The 14926-nt window shown below is 44.0% G+C and overlaps 2 protein-coding genes across 2 annotated transcripts in view; both read right to left on the bottom strand.

Moving 5' to 3' along the window:
• LOC146671610 (nuclear GTPase SLIP-GC-like) overlaps positions 1-14926 on the bottom strand; it is a 158835-nt gene that overhangs the window by 121550 nt on the left and 22359 nt on the right. The window lies entirely within an intron of this gene.
• The window catches only part of LOC146671611 (nuclear GTPase SLIP-GC-like), a 129046-nt gene that overhangs the window by 89973 nt on the left and 24147 nt on the right, over positions 1-14926 (bottom strand). The gene's annotated exons all lie outside the window — the stretch shown is intronic.

Genomic DNA, 14926 nt, shown 5'->3' on the forward strand with positions numbered 1-14926 from the left:
ATGTTGCGTGGAGATCAGTGGCAGTACCCCTGGACTGGCAGCCCGGGGTGGTGGTCCCCATCTTTAAGAAGGGAGACCGGAGGGTGTGTTCCAACTACAGGGGGATCACACTCCTCAGCCTCTCTTGGAAAGTCTATGCCAGGGTGCTGGAAAGGAGAGTTCGTCCGCTAGTCGAACCTCGGAGACAGGAGGAACAATGTGGTTTTCGTCCTGGTCATGGAACACTGGACCAGCTCTTTATCCTCTCAAGGATACTTGAGGGTGCATGGGAGTTTGCCCAACCAGTCTACATGTGTTTTGTGGACTTGGAGAAGGCATTCGACCGTGTCCCTTGGAGGTGGGAGTTGCTGCGGGAGTATGGGGTGTCTGGCCCATTGCTACGGGCCATTCGATCCCTATACAACCGTTGTAAGAGCTTGGTTCGCATTGCCGGCAATAAGTTGGACTCGTTCCCGGTGGGTGATGGGCTCCGCCAGGGCTACCCTTTGTCACCGATTCTGTTCATAATTTTTATGGACAGGATTTCTAGGTGCAGCCAAGTGGCGGAGGGCTTTCACTTCGTTGGCCTCAGAATCTCATCTCTGCTTTTCGCGGATGATGTGGTTCTGTTGGCTTCATTGAGTGAAGGCCTCCAGCTCGCACTGGAACAGTTCACAGCCCAGTGTGAAGCAGCGGGAATGAGGATTAGCACCTCCCAAATCTGAGGCCATGGTTCTCAGCCGGAAAAGGGTGGAGTGCCCACTCCGGGTTGGGGATGAGTTCCTGCCCCAAGTGGAGGAGTTCAAGTATCTCGGGGTCTTGTTCGCGAGTAATGGGAGAAGGGAGCCGGAGGTAGACAGACAGAGTGGTGCGGCAGCTGCAGTGGTGCGGCAGCTGCAGTGATGCGGACGCTGCACCGGTCCGTCGTGGTGAAGAGGGAGCTGAGTGTAAAAGCGAAGCTCTCAATTTACCGGTCGATCTACGTCCCTACCCTCACCTATGGCCACGAGCTGTGGGTAGTGACCGAAAGAACGAGATTGCGGATACAAGCGGCGGAAATGAGCTTCCTTCGAAGGGTGGCTTGCTTCTCCCTTAGAGATAGGGTGAGAAGTTCGGCCATCCAGGAGGGCCTCTTAGTAGAGCCGCTGCTCCTCCACATCGAAAGGAGCCAGCTGAGGTGGTTTGGGCATCTGACAAGGATGCCTGCTGGGCGCCTCCTGGGGTTGGTGTTCCGGGCATGTCCCACTGGGAGGAGGCCCCGGGGCAGACCCAGGTCACACTGGAGAGATTATATCTCTCGGCTGGCCTGGGAACGCCTTGGTGTTCCCCCGGATAAGCTGGAGGAGGTGGCTGGGGAGAGGGAGGTCTGGGCTTCTCTGCTTAGGCTGCTGCCCCCATGACCCGGCCCCGGATAAAGCAGATGAAGATGGATGGATGGATGGATATCTACCATTGTATTAATGAAAGATTTGTGCCAGTTGTTGTATGAACACATGTTGATTAATACTGTTTGAAAACGTAACACTGAGGATCAGGAAGAAACCTTTGATAGTGTTATGGCACTGCTAAAGTATGGGCATAGGACACTTCTTGTTATGCAGCTGCCTTTAACTGTGCAGCATAAGCATGCAGCTACGTTTAACTGGACTGCTTCGGGGCGTGTGCAGCCCTTTAAACGGCTGTACAACAGAAGCATGCAGCTCTTTGGAGCGCTGTAAAGCAAAGGCCTGGGGCCCTTTCTGGGGCTGTAAGATAAAAGTGTGCAGCTCCTTAAACGGCTGTACGGTAAAAGCATGCAGCCCTCTAAGTAACTGTAAAACAAAAGCATACAGCTCTGTGAATGACTGTAAAGCAAAAGCAGGAAGCTCTTTAAATGACTGTAAAGCTGAAGTGTATAGCCCTTTCAATATCTCTATAAGCAAACAAACCTGGCCTTTGCAGGGCATGTATTTGGGATTTTGCTCGTTTGACAATTTATCAATTATTAAAGCTCACTGGTGGTCACATTGTTTATTTTGACTCCGGTTGCAGTCCCACAACTGCGTTTTTACTCCAGCACATTGTGATGCATCTAATATATCACTTAGTTTTCTTGCTTCCTTATCTGAAATGATTCTAAAAGAATGCATGTATTTGATATTGTGTACTGTTCAATAAATCTTAAGTGCAAGAAAATATTTATTTTAGTCATAAAATGGAAACATTTTTTATAGCCCGATCTTTTTACCCTAAAACCACCAAAAAATTGCATTGCAGGACCAACATACAGTGGTGAGACAAGTTTGCTCCCCTTCCTCATTTTCATTTTTTGTGTTTGTCACACTTCAGTGTTTCAGAACAGCAAACAAATAAAAAAATCTGACAAAAATAATACAAGTAAACAAAATGGAGTTTCTTAATGAAGGTGTTTATTATTAAGAGGGAAAAAATCCAAACTTATGTCGCCTGTTTGATGATTTGAAACATTTAAGTGTGACAAACATACAAGAAAAAAAAGGAAACCAGGTAGGGGGCAAATACTTTTTCACACCACTGTAGTTTAAAACACACCACAAAAATTACAGTTTACATTATGCAGATTATAGGTTAACGAACATCTTAGCCAGAGTACAAGATTTACATCACACTCTGAAATGATATTGGATAAAACTAAAGATATTTTCTGTGTATCTTTTATATTTTTTATCTTTATTATATTTTATTCATGATTTTTTACACAGTATCAGATTAGCCTCTCGTTTTTAGTGACAATTTCTTATTCTTTGACATGAAAACTTTGCATATTTGAGTTGGAAAATTGGGTTGGAGTTTTTTTGTGGTCAAACATGATGTGTTACTGTTGCGGGAGCGATTAATATTTGGAGAAATGCGCCAAGCCAGTTAAGAAAAACTGATCCCCTTTTGACCTTTAAGATTTATCTTGTAAACCTTTCAGAGATGACTGGCCTCACTTTAGAGTAAGTAGGGTTTTCACTACATCACAAGTTTAACAATTATTAAAAACATTACTTCTGTTGTCTAGCAGGGAAGCAGTCATTACCACAGGCATTATCACTTAATCATAACTATGTCCATCCCCTGGACAGGTCACCAGTCTGTCGCAGGGCTAACACACAGAGACAAACAACCATTCACACCTATAGGCAATTTAGATGATTTTGAGATCAAATGATTTTTAAATCTTTCTTTAAAAACTATGATATCTGTCACGGAGGAGCAGGGAGGACTCGGCGCAGACTGAAATCTCAGAAAAACAGGTTTATTTACACACTCCAGGTGCACTATATACAGGTGAAGGAGAAGGGGGCCAGGGTTCCCAGGGGTGCAGAGCGGGGTCGGGAAAAGCATCCAGAGTCTCCAAACCAAACACGAGAAATCTGCATACAGAGAACAAGGGTTAGCACGGAACTTTCACGGACAGAGCTCAAAACTGGCTGAGGCTAAAGTAGCACTGACGAGCGTTATTCAATAGTCCAGCGGCGAGGTGCTCTCAGTCACTGCCTTAAGTAGCGGGAGCAAACAAGGTGAGGAGCCACAGGTGATTGCCTACAGGTGGTGGAGGCCGGGAGCTCACAATGAGCTCCGCCCAGGCAGCGAGCAGAGAGAGAGGAGAGAGAGAAAAGACAAAACATAACATGTAGCCACACAGGGCCAGCTGAGCAGGCACGGGGACCATGACAATATCTAAGATATGTTTTGCACAATTCCATCACACAATATCACTCGAATTCCCAACAGAAATTATAACAAGGAGCAAAAAATTAAAGAAAAGGAGGATCGCAGTGAGAATATTGAATGACAGAGAACACTAGAGAACATTGGTATGATATCAGGCCATCAGATACCCTGTGTTCAGCAAGTGGTTCAAGCTTCATTTTGCTTTTGAGTAAATATGGTGTATTCTATTTGCATGAGGTTGTTTGCTTTGGGTGTGTGCAGTGGGTGGAATAGGACACTTGGAAAAGAGGTGATGCACTCTAAAAACTAAAACTCACATTTACTTAACATTTTTGATGCAACACTTTTACACTTAAAAATATTGAGTAGATTGGAAACCAGTCAAAACTGTTCAATATACTTGATCAATTGAATAACTAAAGCTTAAAGAAATTAAGTTGAAATGAATAATTGTAGTAGTTACACAAACACGAAAAAATTGAGCAAATATAACAGAACTCATGAGTTAAAAACAAATGTAAGGTTAAGGTGGGTCAAACTTCTCTACAACATCAATACTAATAAACCGTATTATATCACAGTCCTTCGACCTCCACAGAGGTACAAGACAGGGCTGTCCACTGAGTCCTCTGCTTTTTGCTTCAGCTTTAGAGCCTCTGGCAGCGACAATACGTAGAGAACCTGATTTTCCAGGTATCCAGGTCCACAATAATAATCACAAATTGATGCTCTATGCTGATGACGCCCTGGTCCTAATATCGCAGCCAGAACGCTCTCTACCTGCTCTCTTAAGAATTATTAACCGGTTCTCTAATATATCAGGATATAGGGTAAATTGGTCAAAGTCTGAAGCGCTCCCTCTGACAGGCTTCTGCCCCAAAACCCTGTTCCAGCCAGGGGATTTCAGCTGGCCTCAGACTGGTATTAAATACTTGGGCATTACATTCCCCCGTTTGTTATACAACATAGTTCAGGCTAATTTTGAACCCCTATTGGACAAGTTCAGAACCGACATAATTAGATGGTCCCCTTTGTTTCTCACCCTTTGGGGTAAAGTTAACATCATCAAAATGAATTGTGCTCCAAAATTTAATTACCTACTACAAACACTCCCGCTAGAAATCCCATCAAAATATTTTCATCAATTTGACAGATTATGCAACCAATTCATATGGAATAACAGACGCCCTAGAATAAAGCTTAAAAAGCTACAGCAACCAGTGGAGTCGGGTGGCCTGGGGGTCCCAAATCTACTATTTTACCATTATGCTTTCAGTCTGAGACACATGGTTCACTGGGCTCTCCCTCCAGAACGAGCCCCCCCATGGCTTAGTCTGGAGAGTACTTTGTGCTCACCACTCCCTCTGATGCACATTTTAACCACCAAGCTCCCACCAGATATACAAACCCACCCCATTCTTTCTTTTCTCCAGACGGTCTGGAAGAAGGTGGCCTTGCTACTAAATTTTAACTCCCACCTTCATACTGAGGCCTCCATATGGCTCAATCCCAAACTCTGCATTAATAAGTCGCCGTTTTTCTGGAGACTGTGGGTCCAGAGAGGGTTACTTGTTCTCGGAGACCTGTATCAGGGGAGAATTCTCAAGTCCTTCAACGACCTTAAAGCACAGTTTCAGTTGCCACAAAGTCAGTTTTGGAGGTACTTGCAGCTCCGGCACTTATTGCTCAAAACCTTTGGTTCCTCCTCCACACCACCTCCAACTATTGAATATCTCAGCTACATCAAAAAAATCTTTTGGGGGGGGGGGGGGGGGGGGGGGTCGTGAAATCTCTAAATATTACTCAATGCTTGTTAAGGGCACGAGTAAAGGGCTACCCGCTCTCCGGTTAGCTTGGGAATCTGACCTTGGTGTGGCTTTTACAGATCAGGAATGGACTACAATTTTGCAGAATAGTTAAAAGGTGTCCAGGGAACTTAGAACGAGACTAATCCAATTCAAATTACTACACCGAATTTACTGGTCGCCACACAGACTGTATAGGGCGAACCTCATACAGTCCCCTGAATGCTGGAGATGTCAGACTGGGGTAGGCACATTGACCCATGTGATTTGGAGCTGTCCTAAAACCCAAATCTTTTGGACTGAGATACATGACTTTATCAAATCAACCATACGATGGGATATTCCTTTTTCACCAAGACTATTTGTTTTGGGGGACCCATCACTCCTTAAATATGCTCCGCCTAAGGCTGCTGAGTGGGTACAGACTGCATTGATGCTGGGGCGTAAACTCATTATCTCTCAGTGGAAGGCCCCTTCCACCCCACCTGTCTCTGTATGGCATATTCAATTAGGGAGACTCACTGCACTAGAACAACTCTTATACAGGCTCCTGAATAAAGTGGAGAGTTTCCATCTGAAGTGGGATCCATATCTGTCCAGAATAAAACGAACAGACTAGAACTTAGAGTGGGATAGACATTGGAATTCTGACAAAGCACTTTCAGGGATGTCAGAGTTTGGCATGCAGCAAGACCCACATAGTCAAAGGCTGGCTGTTTTTGTTTCTTTTTTGTTTGTTTGTTTTTTGTTGTTGTTTTTTTTCATGTTTTTGTTTATCTCTTGCTTTGTTTGCCCCCCCCCCCCCATTTTGGTTTGGTATTCTCTACTGTTCTGCTGCTGTGCTGATGTTTTTTTTATGTGATGTAATCTGTCTCTGCGGTGGACTGTAGTGTTCTAAAAGTACAATAAAATATTAATCACAAAAAACAAAACAAATGTAAGGTTAAGTGAAAACCACACAAAAAAAATAACATTGACTTGCTTGGTCAATGTAACTGAAATATAGATGGTCATTTAATCCAAAATTTTGTTCAAACTACTTAATTTTGTAAACTGAACTTCATCAAAAATGTACTTAAAATTAAATATGAATGTTATTGTATTTCACTGGTCTAAGTTTAAAAAAATCAAACAAACTAATATGTAGTTGTGTGTTTTATAATACATATATGAAAAATGACCACATGTTGACATTTTTCCAAATGAAAAATTTATTTTCACAAACATGACAATAACTCGAAATAAACAAGCACTAAAAAGAAAAGAGGCTTTTCCCTTTTAGCTCAAAGCCTTTCATACTTGAAGGATAAATGGCAAACCAGGAGAGCAAACACAAAAAGTTAGATTATTTAAAAAAGAAATGAACAAAACAATGAAAAAGGCCCATGGTTTATGTTCCATCCCCTAGTAAATTACACAAGGACTGTGCAAGCTTAGACCCTCCCTCGGGCTACTGGCCTGTATGAAAAACATCTTTCAGGTTATGGTTATTTTTTAGAACAATTCCCTTTTGTTTTTTGACATACTTGAGATATATATATTGAACACTGAGATCCCAAATTGTAAACAATTTGAAGTAAATGTTGGGGGGGGGGGGGGGGGGGGAGTATATATACATACACACACACATACATACACACCCAGCACACCCCTGCAGGCGGTTTATCCTTCAAGCTCGGGTCCTCTACCAGAGTCCTGGGAGCTTGAAGGTCCTGCGCAGTATCTTAGCTGTTCCCAGGACTGCGCTCTTCTGGACAGAGATCTCCGATGTTATTCCCGGGATCTGCTGGAGCCACTCGCCTAGCTTGGGAGTCACCGCACCTAGTGCTCCGATTACCACGGGGACCACCGTTACCTTCACCCTCCACATCCTCTCGAGCTCTTCTCTGAGCCCTTGGTATTTCTCCAGCTTCTCGTGTTCCTTCTTCCTGATATTGCTGTCATTCGGAACCGCTACATCGATCACTACGGCCGTCTTCTTCTGTTTGTCTACCACCACTATGTCCGGTTGGTTAGCCACCACCATTTTGTCCGTCTGTATCTGGAAGTCCCACAGGATCTTAGCTCGGTCATTCTCCACCACCCTTGGGGGAATCTCCCATTTTGACCTCGGGACTTCCAGGTTATACTCGGCACAGATGTTCCTGTACACTATGCCGGCCACTTGGTTATGGCGTTCCATGTATGCCTTGCCTGCTAGCATCTTGCACCCTGCTGTTATGTGCTGGATTGTCTCTGGGGCATCTTTACACAGCCTGCTCCTGGGGTCTTGCCTGGTGTGATAGACCCCAGCCTCTATGGATCTTGTACTCAGAGCTTGTTCTTGTGCTGCCATGATTAGTGCCTCTGTGCTGTCTTTCAGTCCAGCTTTGTCCAGCCACTGGTAGGATTTCTGGATATCAGCCACCTCCTCTATCTGCCGGTGGTACATACCGTGCAGGGGCCTGTCCTTCCATGATGGTTCCTTGTCTCCCTCCTCTTTCTTGGGTTTCTGCTGCCTGAGGTATTCACTGAGCACTTGGTCAGTTGGGGCCATCTTCGTGATGTATTCTTGGATGTTTGTTGTCTCATCCTGGACTGTGGTGCTGACACTCACCAGTCACCAGTCCCCGGCCCCCTTCCTTCCGCTTAGCGTACAGCCTCAGGGTGCTGGACTTGGGGTGAAACCCTCCATGCATGGTAAGGAGCTTTCTTGTCTTGATGTCAGTGGCTTCTATCTCCTCCTTTGGCCAGCCTATTACCCCAGGAGGGTACCTGATCATGTACGTGTTGATGGCCCGGATCTTGTTCTTACCATTCAGCTGACTCCTCAGGACTTGCCTGACCCTCTGCAGGTACTTGGTGGTTGCAGCTTTTCTAGTGGCCTCTTCATGGTTCCCATTCGCCTGCGGGATCCCCAGGTACTTGTAACTGTCCTCTATGTCTGCAATGTTGCCTTCTGGTAGTTCAATCCCCTCAGTTCTGACTACCTTCCCTCTCCCTACACTTCTCCAGTCCGAACGACATTCCAATGTCATTGCTGTATAGCCTGGTAGTGTGGATCAGTGAATCGATGTCTCGTTCACTCTTGGCATACAGCTTGATGTCATCCATGTACAGGAGGTGGCTGACAACTGCTCCGTTCCGTAGTCGGTATCCGTAGCCAGTCTTGTTAATGATCTCACTGAGGGGGTTCAGGCCTATGCAGAACAGCAGTGGGGACAGAGCATCTCCTTGGTAGATCCCGCACTTGATGGTGACTTGTGCTATGGGCTTGGAGTTGGCCTCTAGTGTTGTACGCCACATCCCCATTGAGTTCCTGATGAAGGCTCTTAGGGTCCCATTGATCTTGTACAATTCTAGGCATTCCAGTATCCAGCTGTGGGGCATTGAGTCATAGGCCTTCTTGTAATCAATCCAGGCAGTGCACAGGTTGGTCAGTCTGGTCTTGCAGTCTTGGCTGACTGTTCTGTCTACCAGTAGCTGGTGTTTTGCGCCTCTGGTATTCTTGCCAATTCCTTTCTGTGTACCATGTGCCTGTTCATCTTAGCCGATATGATGCCTGACAGGAGCTTCCATGTAGTACTGAGGCAGGTTATTGGTCGGTAGTTGGAGGGGACCGGTCCCTTCTTGGGGTCCTTGGGGATCAGGACCGTCCGACCTTCGGTTAGCCATTCCGGGTGTCCCTCGTTAACTAGCAGCTGGTTCATTTGTGCTGCCAGACGCTTGTGGAGTGCAGTCAGCTTCTTTAGCCAGTAGGCGTGAACCATGTCGGGCCCTGGTGCTGTCCAACTCTTCATACTGGAGACCCTTTCTTGGATATCTGCCACTGTGATGGTTACTGGACCCTGTTCAGGGAGGTCGCTATGGTCTGCCCTCAGATCCACTAGCCACTGAGCATTGCCGTTATGGGTTGCGTCCTTCTCCCATATGCTCTTCCAGTATTGCTCCATCTCCAGCCTTGGTTGTGCTGTTCTCTTATTATTGTTCCCTTGCCACTGAGAGTACACCTTTGCTGGTTCTGTGGAGAACAGCTGGTTTATTCTCCTGCCTTCTATCTCTCTGGTGTACCTCCTCAAGCGACTGGCCAAGGCTGTGAGTCTTTGCTTGGCAGTTTCCAAGGCCTCAGGTATGGACAGCTTGCTGTATTTCTTATGCACTTTCTTTGTCGCACCTTTCTGCAACTCTGTTAGTTGGCTAACCTCCCTCCGTGCTACTTTGATCTTGCCCTCTAGCCTCCTTCTCCATGGAGGGTACTGCTCCTTGTGGCTGTTCAACTTGTAGCCAAGCATCTCACTGATCACTGCTGCCGTATTGTAGATCAGCTTGTTAGCTAAAACTAAAAACAAACTAAAAACTACTCCCACAAACATTCAGCTTTGATATTAATGAGTTTTTTGGGTTCATTGAGAACATGGTTGTTGTTCAATAATAAAATTATTCCTCAAAAATACAACTTGCCTAATAATTCTGCACTCCCTGTAATGTTAATAAAAAATCTCCATATAATGTATGACTATAATGAAGTCTGGGGTGGGGTGGCTGTAGCTCAGGTGGCAGAGCAGGTCAGCCACTAATCAGAAGATCGGTGGTTCGATCCCAGGCTGCCTCCTGGCTGCATGCCAAATATCCTTGGGCAAGATACTAACCCCATGTCTGCCTACTAGTGGTGGTCAGAGGGTCCGGTGGCGCCAGTGTCCGGCAGCCTCGCCTCTGTCAGTGCGCCCCAGGGCAGCTGTGGCTACAATGTAGCTTGCCATTGCCAGTTTGTGAATGGGTGAATGACTGAATGTAGTGTAAAGCGCTTTTGGGGTCCTTAGGGACTAGTAAAGCGCTATACAAATGCAGGCCATTTACCATTTTAACAGGAAACAAAAAACTTCCATATCCAAAGCTGATGAATATAAACGTCTGAAAATGTTAGCTGCATCTCATGTTTTTGGAATTACTTCAGATGAAGGCATTAACAGGGAGGCTTTTCTAAATCTTGGAGATTCATACTGATTACCAAAAGAGTAGTAAAAGAGACTAGAAGAATATTTATAGATAATGAAGCCAGTGTTGTTGTTTTTTTGTTTGTTGTTTTTTAGTTTGTTTGTTGTTGTTTTTTTTTTGTAGAAACAAGTTTGTTTCATTAATGTGGGATATGCTATGTTTGTTTCCACTGAACTGTGGATGAAGACATGTAATTTTGTCCAGGATAAATTGACTGAATGGCATTTCAGTGAGCTGATTCACAGATTTGAAGTTAAAGTATTTCATTACAGTTTTGGTTTTGGTAAAAACAAAATACTACTCCACAACAAATGCCACAGTGACACTTTTTTTTATGTGATTTTGTAACTTAATTCCATTGCAGAGGAGAGCATTGACAAAAAGCTCTCCTAAGTCTTGAGGATTCAGACAGAATCAGTGCTTTGATCCCTAAAAAAAGGGGACCAAGAGTAACGTAATATTTTATTAAATTTTACAGAAAATGGTCAAATCCTGGAACATAAAGCCATTAAAGTTTGCCTCATATAAACACATTTCTGAAGAGATGAATGTTGTGATTTAGCTCAAAAACCATTTCAGTGGAGAGACAACAGAGGCGCTCATCACTTCTTTAAAAGTCTGCTTGTTTTGCTTCTCTGATGCTGTCCACTTCTCTGGAATATGGTTGTGACTGGTTTTTACACCCTGGAACTGTAACAACAAAAGGCTCTGTGAAAATATGTTTGTTGAAAATGTAAGAGAGGCTGAAAAGTAAAAAAAAAAAAAAAAAATCAAAGTATGGAATAAAAGGCGTGTTGTGCCTTTCTAGACTTTCCTTGTTTGACATTGTGTTGCATTGTGTGGATTTGTACCCAGATGTTTACACTCAGTTTTAGTTAGTGTATGTGTCTTTGGGTGAATGTAAAACTCCATGAAAGACTGATATGTAGATGAACAGATTTTACAAATAGGCTCCCGTCTTCACATGTTAAAGCCTCCATCAGAAATGAGCTGGTGATTTCCACGATCACTGGGGTGTTGTGAAACTTTTGAGCAGCGAGTTTTCCTTTAGTTTTATGCATTTAGTATTCTGCCGTCCTTTAGCCTCCACTTCTCCAACATTTTTTTGTTTTGTTTTTTTTTGTCAGGTAGCATTCACATTCTGCAAAAAGAATAACTCTTCTAAAATGACTTTCACATGGCCCATGAGAACCTTGAAACCTTAAATAAAAGTATGTGTATTTATTTTAGGTATAAAACATTTTTTTGCAATGTTGGTTGTTTTACCCTGTTGTTAAAAGAAATGCACATACCACCAAAGTGAAAGAAAGTATTAGTATTTCTGGATAAACAAGTTTCTTATTAGCATGAACAAAAAGCAGCTGTTGATATCCCAGAATAGGACAAGTACAAATCATTTGCACACATAACAAATGGTTTGCATGCATAATAAATGGTGGTGGTGATGGTTGTGCAAGAGGTCATTGGTTTCGAGGAAAATTGGGTGTGGGTAGTCAAACTAGCATGCAAATCACTTGTACCTACTCCTGGATATCAACAGCAGCTTTTTGCCTATGCAAATGAGAAACCTGTTTATAAAAAAAAAAAAAAACCTTCTCAGGGTGTGCCACTTGGCTTCACTGTCTGGTATCTCTATTACTTTCAACACCTTCTGTAACATATCTAACTCCACACATCTAAACTCAAGTTGCTGAAAACATTTTTATTTCTTCGAATCAACATGTTAACAGAATTATCTGAGTAATGACACAATGTTTAAGAAATGATCTGCAGTTTTGTTGAGTTTAATTGGTTTGATTGTTGAGTTCAAACTTTAAATATTATACTATTTAATAACACTAATGTCACCTGTATCAGTGCTGGGAGGGGACTATTCTTACACATTCTGTCACAGTCTGGCCGGGGCAGACTGTATGTGTTTGCAAAAGAGGACTCAAACGCAGACCAAAAACTGAACGTGGCGTGGATTTAACAAAAAACAAGCCATTTATTGAGGCTAGCAAAGAGGGTACAAACAAATGGGCATTGGTGAAACTAAACAATAACCTAACCTGGGTGAACTAAAACTAAACACGAAAAAACCTTAAACATGGTGAACTGACATAGATACCTGAAGTTGTGACATGGATGCGCAGACGACCTGACAAAGAATGACTGAAAGCACACGGACTAAATACACACAGGAGGATAATGAGGGAAGTGGGAACACATGGGGAAACAGCTGACACATGAACATAACGATGTCACAGTGGAAGAGTAAACTATACACGATGAACACAGGAACACCAGACCTCTTCAAAATAAAACAGGAAACATACTGACTGAACTCTAGACATGTAAACTTAACAGCAACTGGGGAGACGGAACATAGGAACCTGAAACATGGTACAAAAACGTCACAGTAGACACAACATGGAACACAGGGAAGCCATATTACAAAGCCAAAGAACTAAACCTATGATAACCATAACTGAGACCAAAGGAAATAAGAAACAGTACAACAAAGGACTCAAAACATAACCCATAATATAAAAACACAAGATCTCTTCAAAATAAAATAGGAAACATAATGAGACGCAGACATGACAACCAGAACTTGACAACGTAAGACACAGACATGAAACACATGAAGAGCAGGGGAGACTTAACATGGGTTGGAAACACAAGGAGGAACTAATAAGCAAATGAACATAGGAGACCTAATGGGCTTAAACATACTATAAACATCAAAATGAACTAAAACTCAAAACACTGGGTCATAAGACTGTTGAGAAATCAGTTTTACCCCGGTTCTTTTTATTCCTCGAGCATCCAGAGATGGCACCGGACTCAGTAGTCATTTCACAAAACTTTATTCATCTTTACTCATCTTCATTTATCTTTACTCTTCTTCATTTAAGCATGCACCACAGTGTGGGGCCTCCCTGCTGCTGCGGAGTCGGGGCGGTCTGCATCTCCCCACCGCAGGGAAAAGGGTAACACCACCTGGGTCTGGGTGCAGTTCCCCCCTCCAGGGGCAAGGGTACCTAGACCCGGTTCGTAGAGTACGCTTGGGGAGTGTGATCGTGTGTACAGCGTCTCTTTATGTCTGTCTCCACGTTGGTTGAGTGTGGAGTAAGTGCATATGAGAGCATGAGGGTGGGAATGGATGTTTGTATTTGTGTGTGCCTGTATGTCTGTGTCTATATGTCAGGTTGGGTATCAGACGACATCTCAGGCCCTCCAAGGTTTGGAGGCCTATCTCCCCCCACCACCACTTCCCCTGCCAGTGGCGGACTCCCTCAGACATCGGTGCGTTGGTGGTTCTTTGTGTCTGGGGATGGGCGTCCAGGTACACGCCGGCTCACTCCTTGGCGGCCGCTTATCGGGGCCTGGAGCCTGGGGCTCGCTCGGGCCACTTCGGAGGTGGGGTGCCCCCGGCCTCTCGGTCTGGGGCTCGGTCACTCAGGCACAGCTGGCTGCCGGCGGAGCACACGGGCGCGTCACTGCAACTCCCCCTGGCTTCTGCTCCGCGGCTGCTGGGTGAACCCTCATCTGGGACTCTCCTCAGCTCTTTCTGGGACAGTGGCGCGGCTGCCCCTCTGTTAGTCTTCCTTGGTCTCTTGTGTTCTGGGGGCCTCTGGATGTCTGGAGTTTTGATCTCCTCCATACCTGCTTCATGCCCTGGAGGACGGGGCTGTGGCCCCCCCACACCCTCTAGCAGATCATTACATGAAGGAACCTTTTAAAAAAACAAGCGCGTCCATGCTCACAGGTGTACACACGGGTGATCACACTCACAAACTACACCCTTTTGGCTCCTACCTCAAAGCACACTGTGTGCTGTTGATCTTATGTGCTGCACAATAATGTTTAATATTTAGTATTTACTGTCATATTCCCATATATCATTGTGATGTTGTTTATTCTATTACTCTTGTTCGCTTCGGCTTGTTTTCTTTTTTCTTTCTCAACAGGTGATCCAAGTGATCGATATATGCATTTTTTCTTTTTTCCTGCCCATTCTGTTGGTTTTTGTTTTTTGCCCTTCTCCCCCGTCCCTCTTCTCAGCTGTTTCTCTTTCCCTCTTTCTTTCTCTCCTTCTTTTTCCAGTCAAGTCTGTCCCGTATACAGCAAGTGAAAATAAAATAAACAATAAAAGGTGAATCAAATGGACCATTATGGCAAGGCTGGGATGGTCAATTTGGTAAAGTAAATCCGTTGGGCATCTTTCTTTGCCTTTAGACAATAATTCTGATGGCAAAAGAGCCAAACGGGACAGGCAAAAAAAAAAAAAAAAAAAAAAAAAAAAAAAGAAGATGTAAGTACAACTCCTCTGGTTTGATATGCAAAACAAATTATTGCGCTAGCTTACACGGTTCAGGTTCTACAGGGATTTAAAGGGTTAACAATAACAATGTATTGAATAATGACTTTAAAAAATAATATAAAATAGTGTGCAAATACTGATAACAGTGCAAATGTTTGCAATATAAAAAATAAATGAAAAA

This window comes from Rhamphochromis longiceps, linkage group LG4, assembly GCF_057381845.1.
Source record: "Rhamphochromis longiceps isolate RC_006_pf linkage group LG4, R_longiceps_female_GT1.1, whole genome shotgun sequence".
In the NCBI taxonomy this organism is placed as follows: Eukaryota; Metazoa; Chordata; class Actinopteri; order Cichliformes; family Cichlidae; genus Rhamphochromis; species Rhamphochromis longiceps.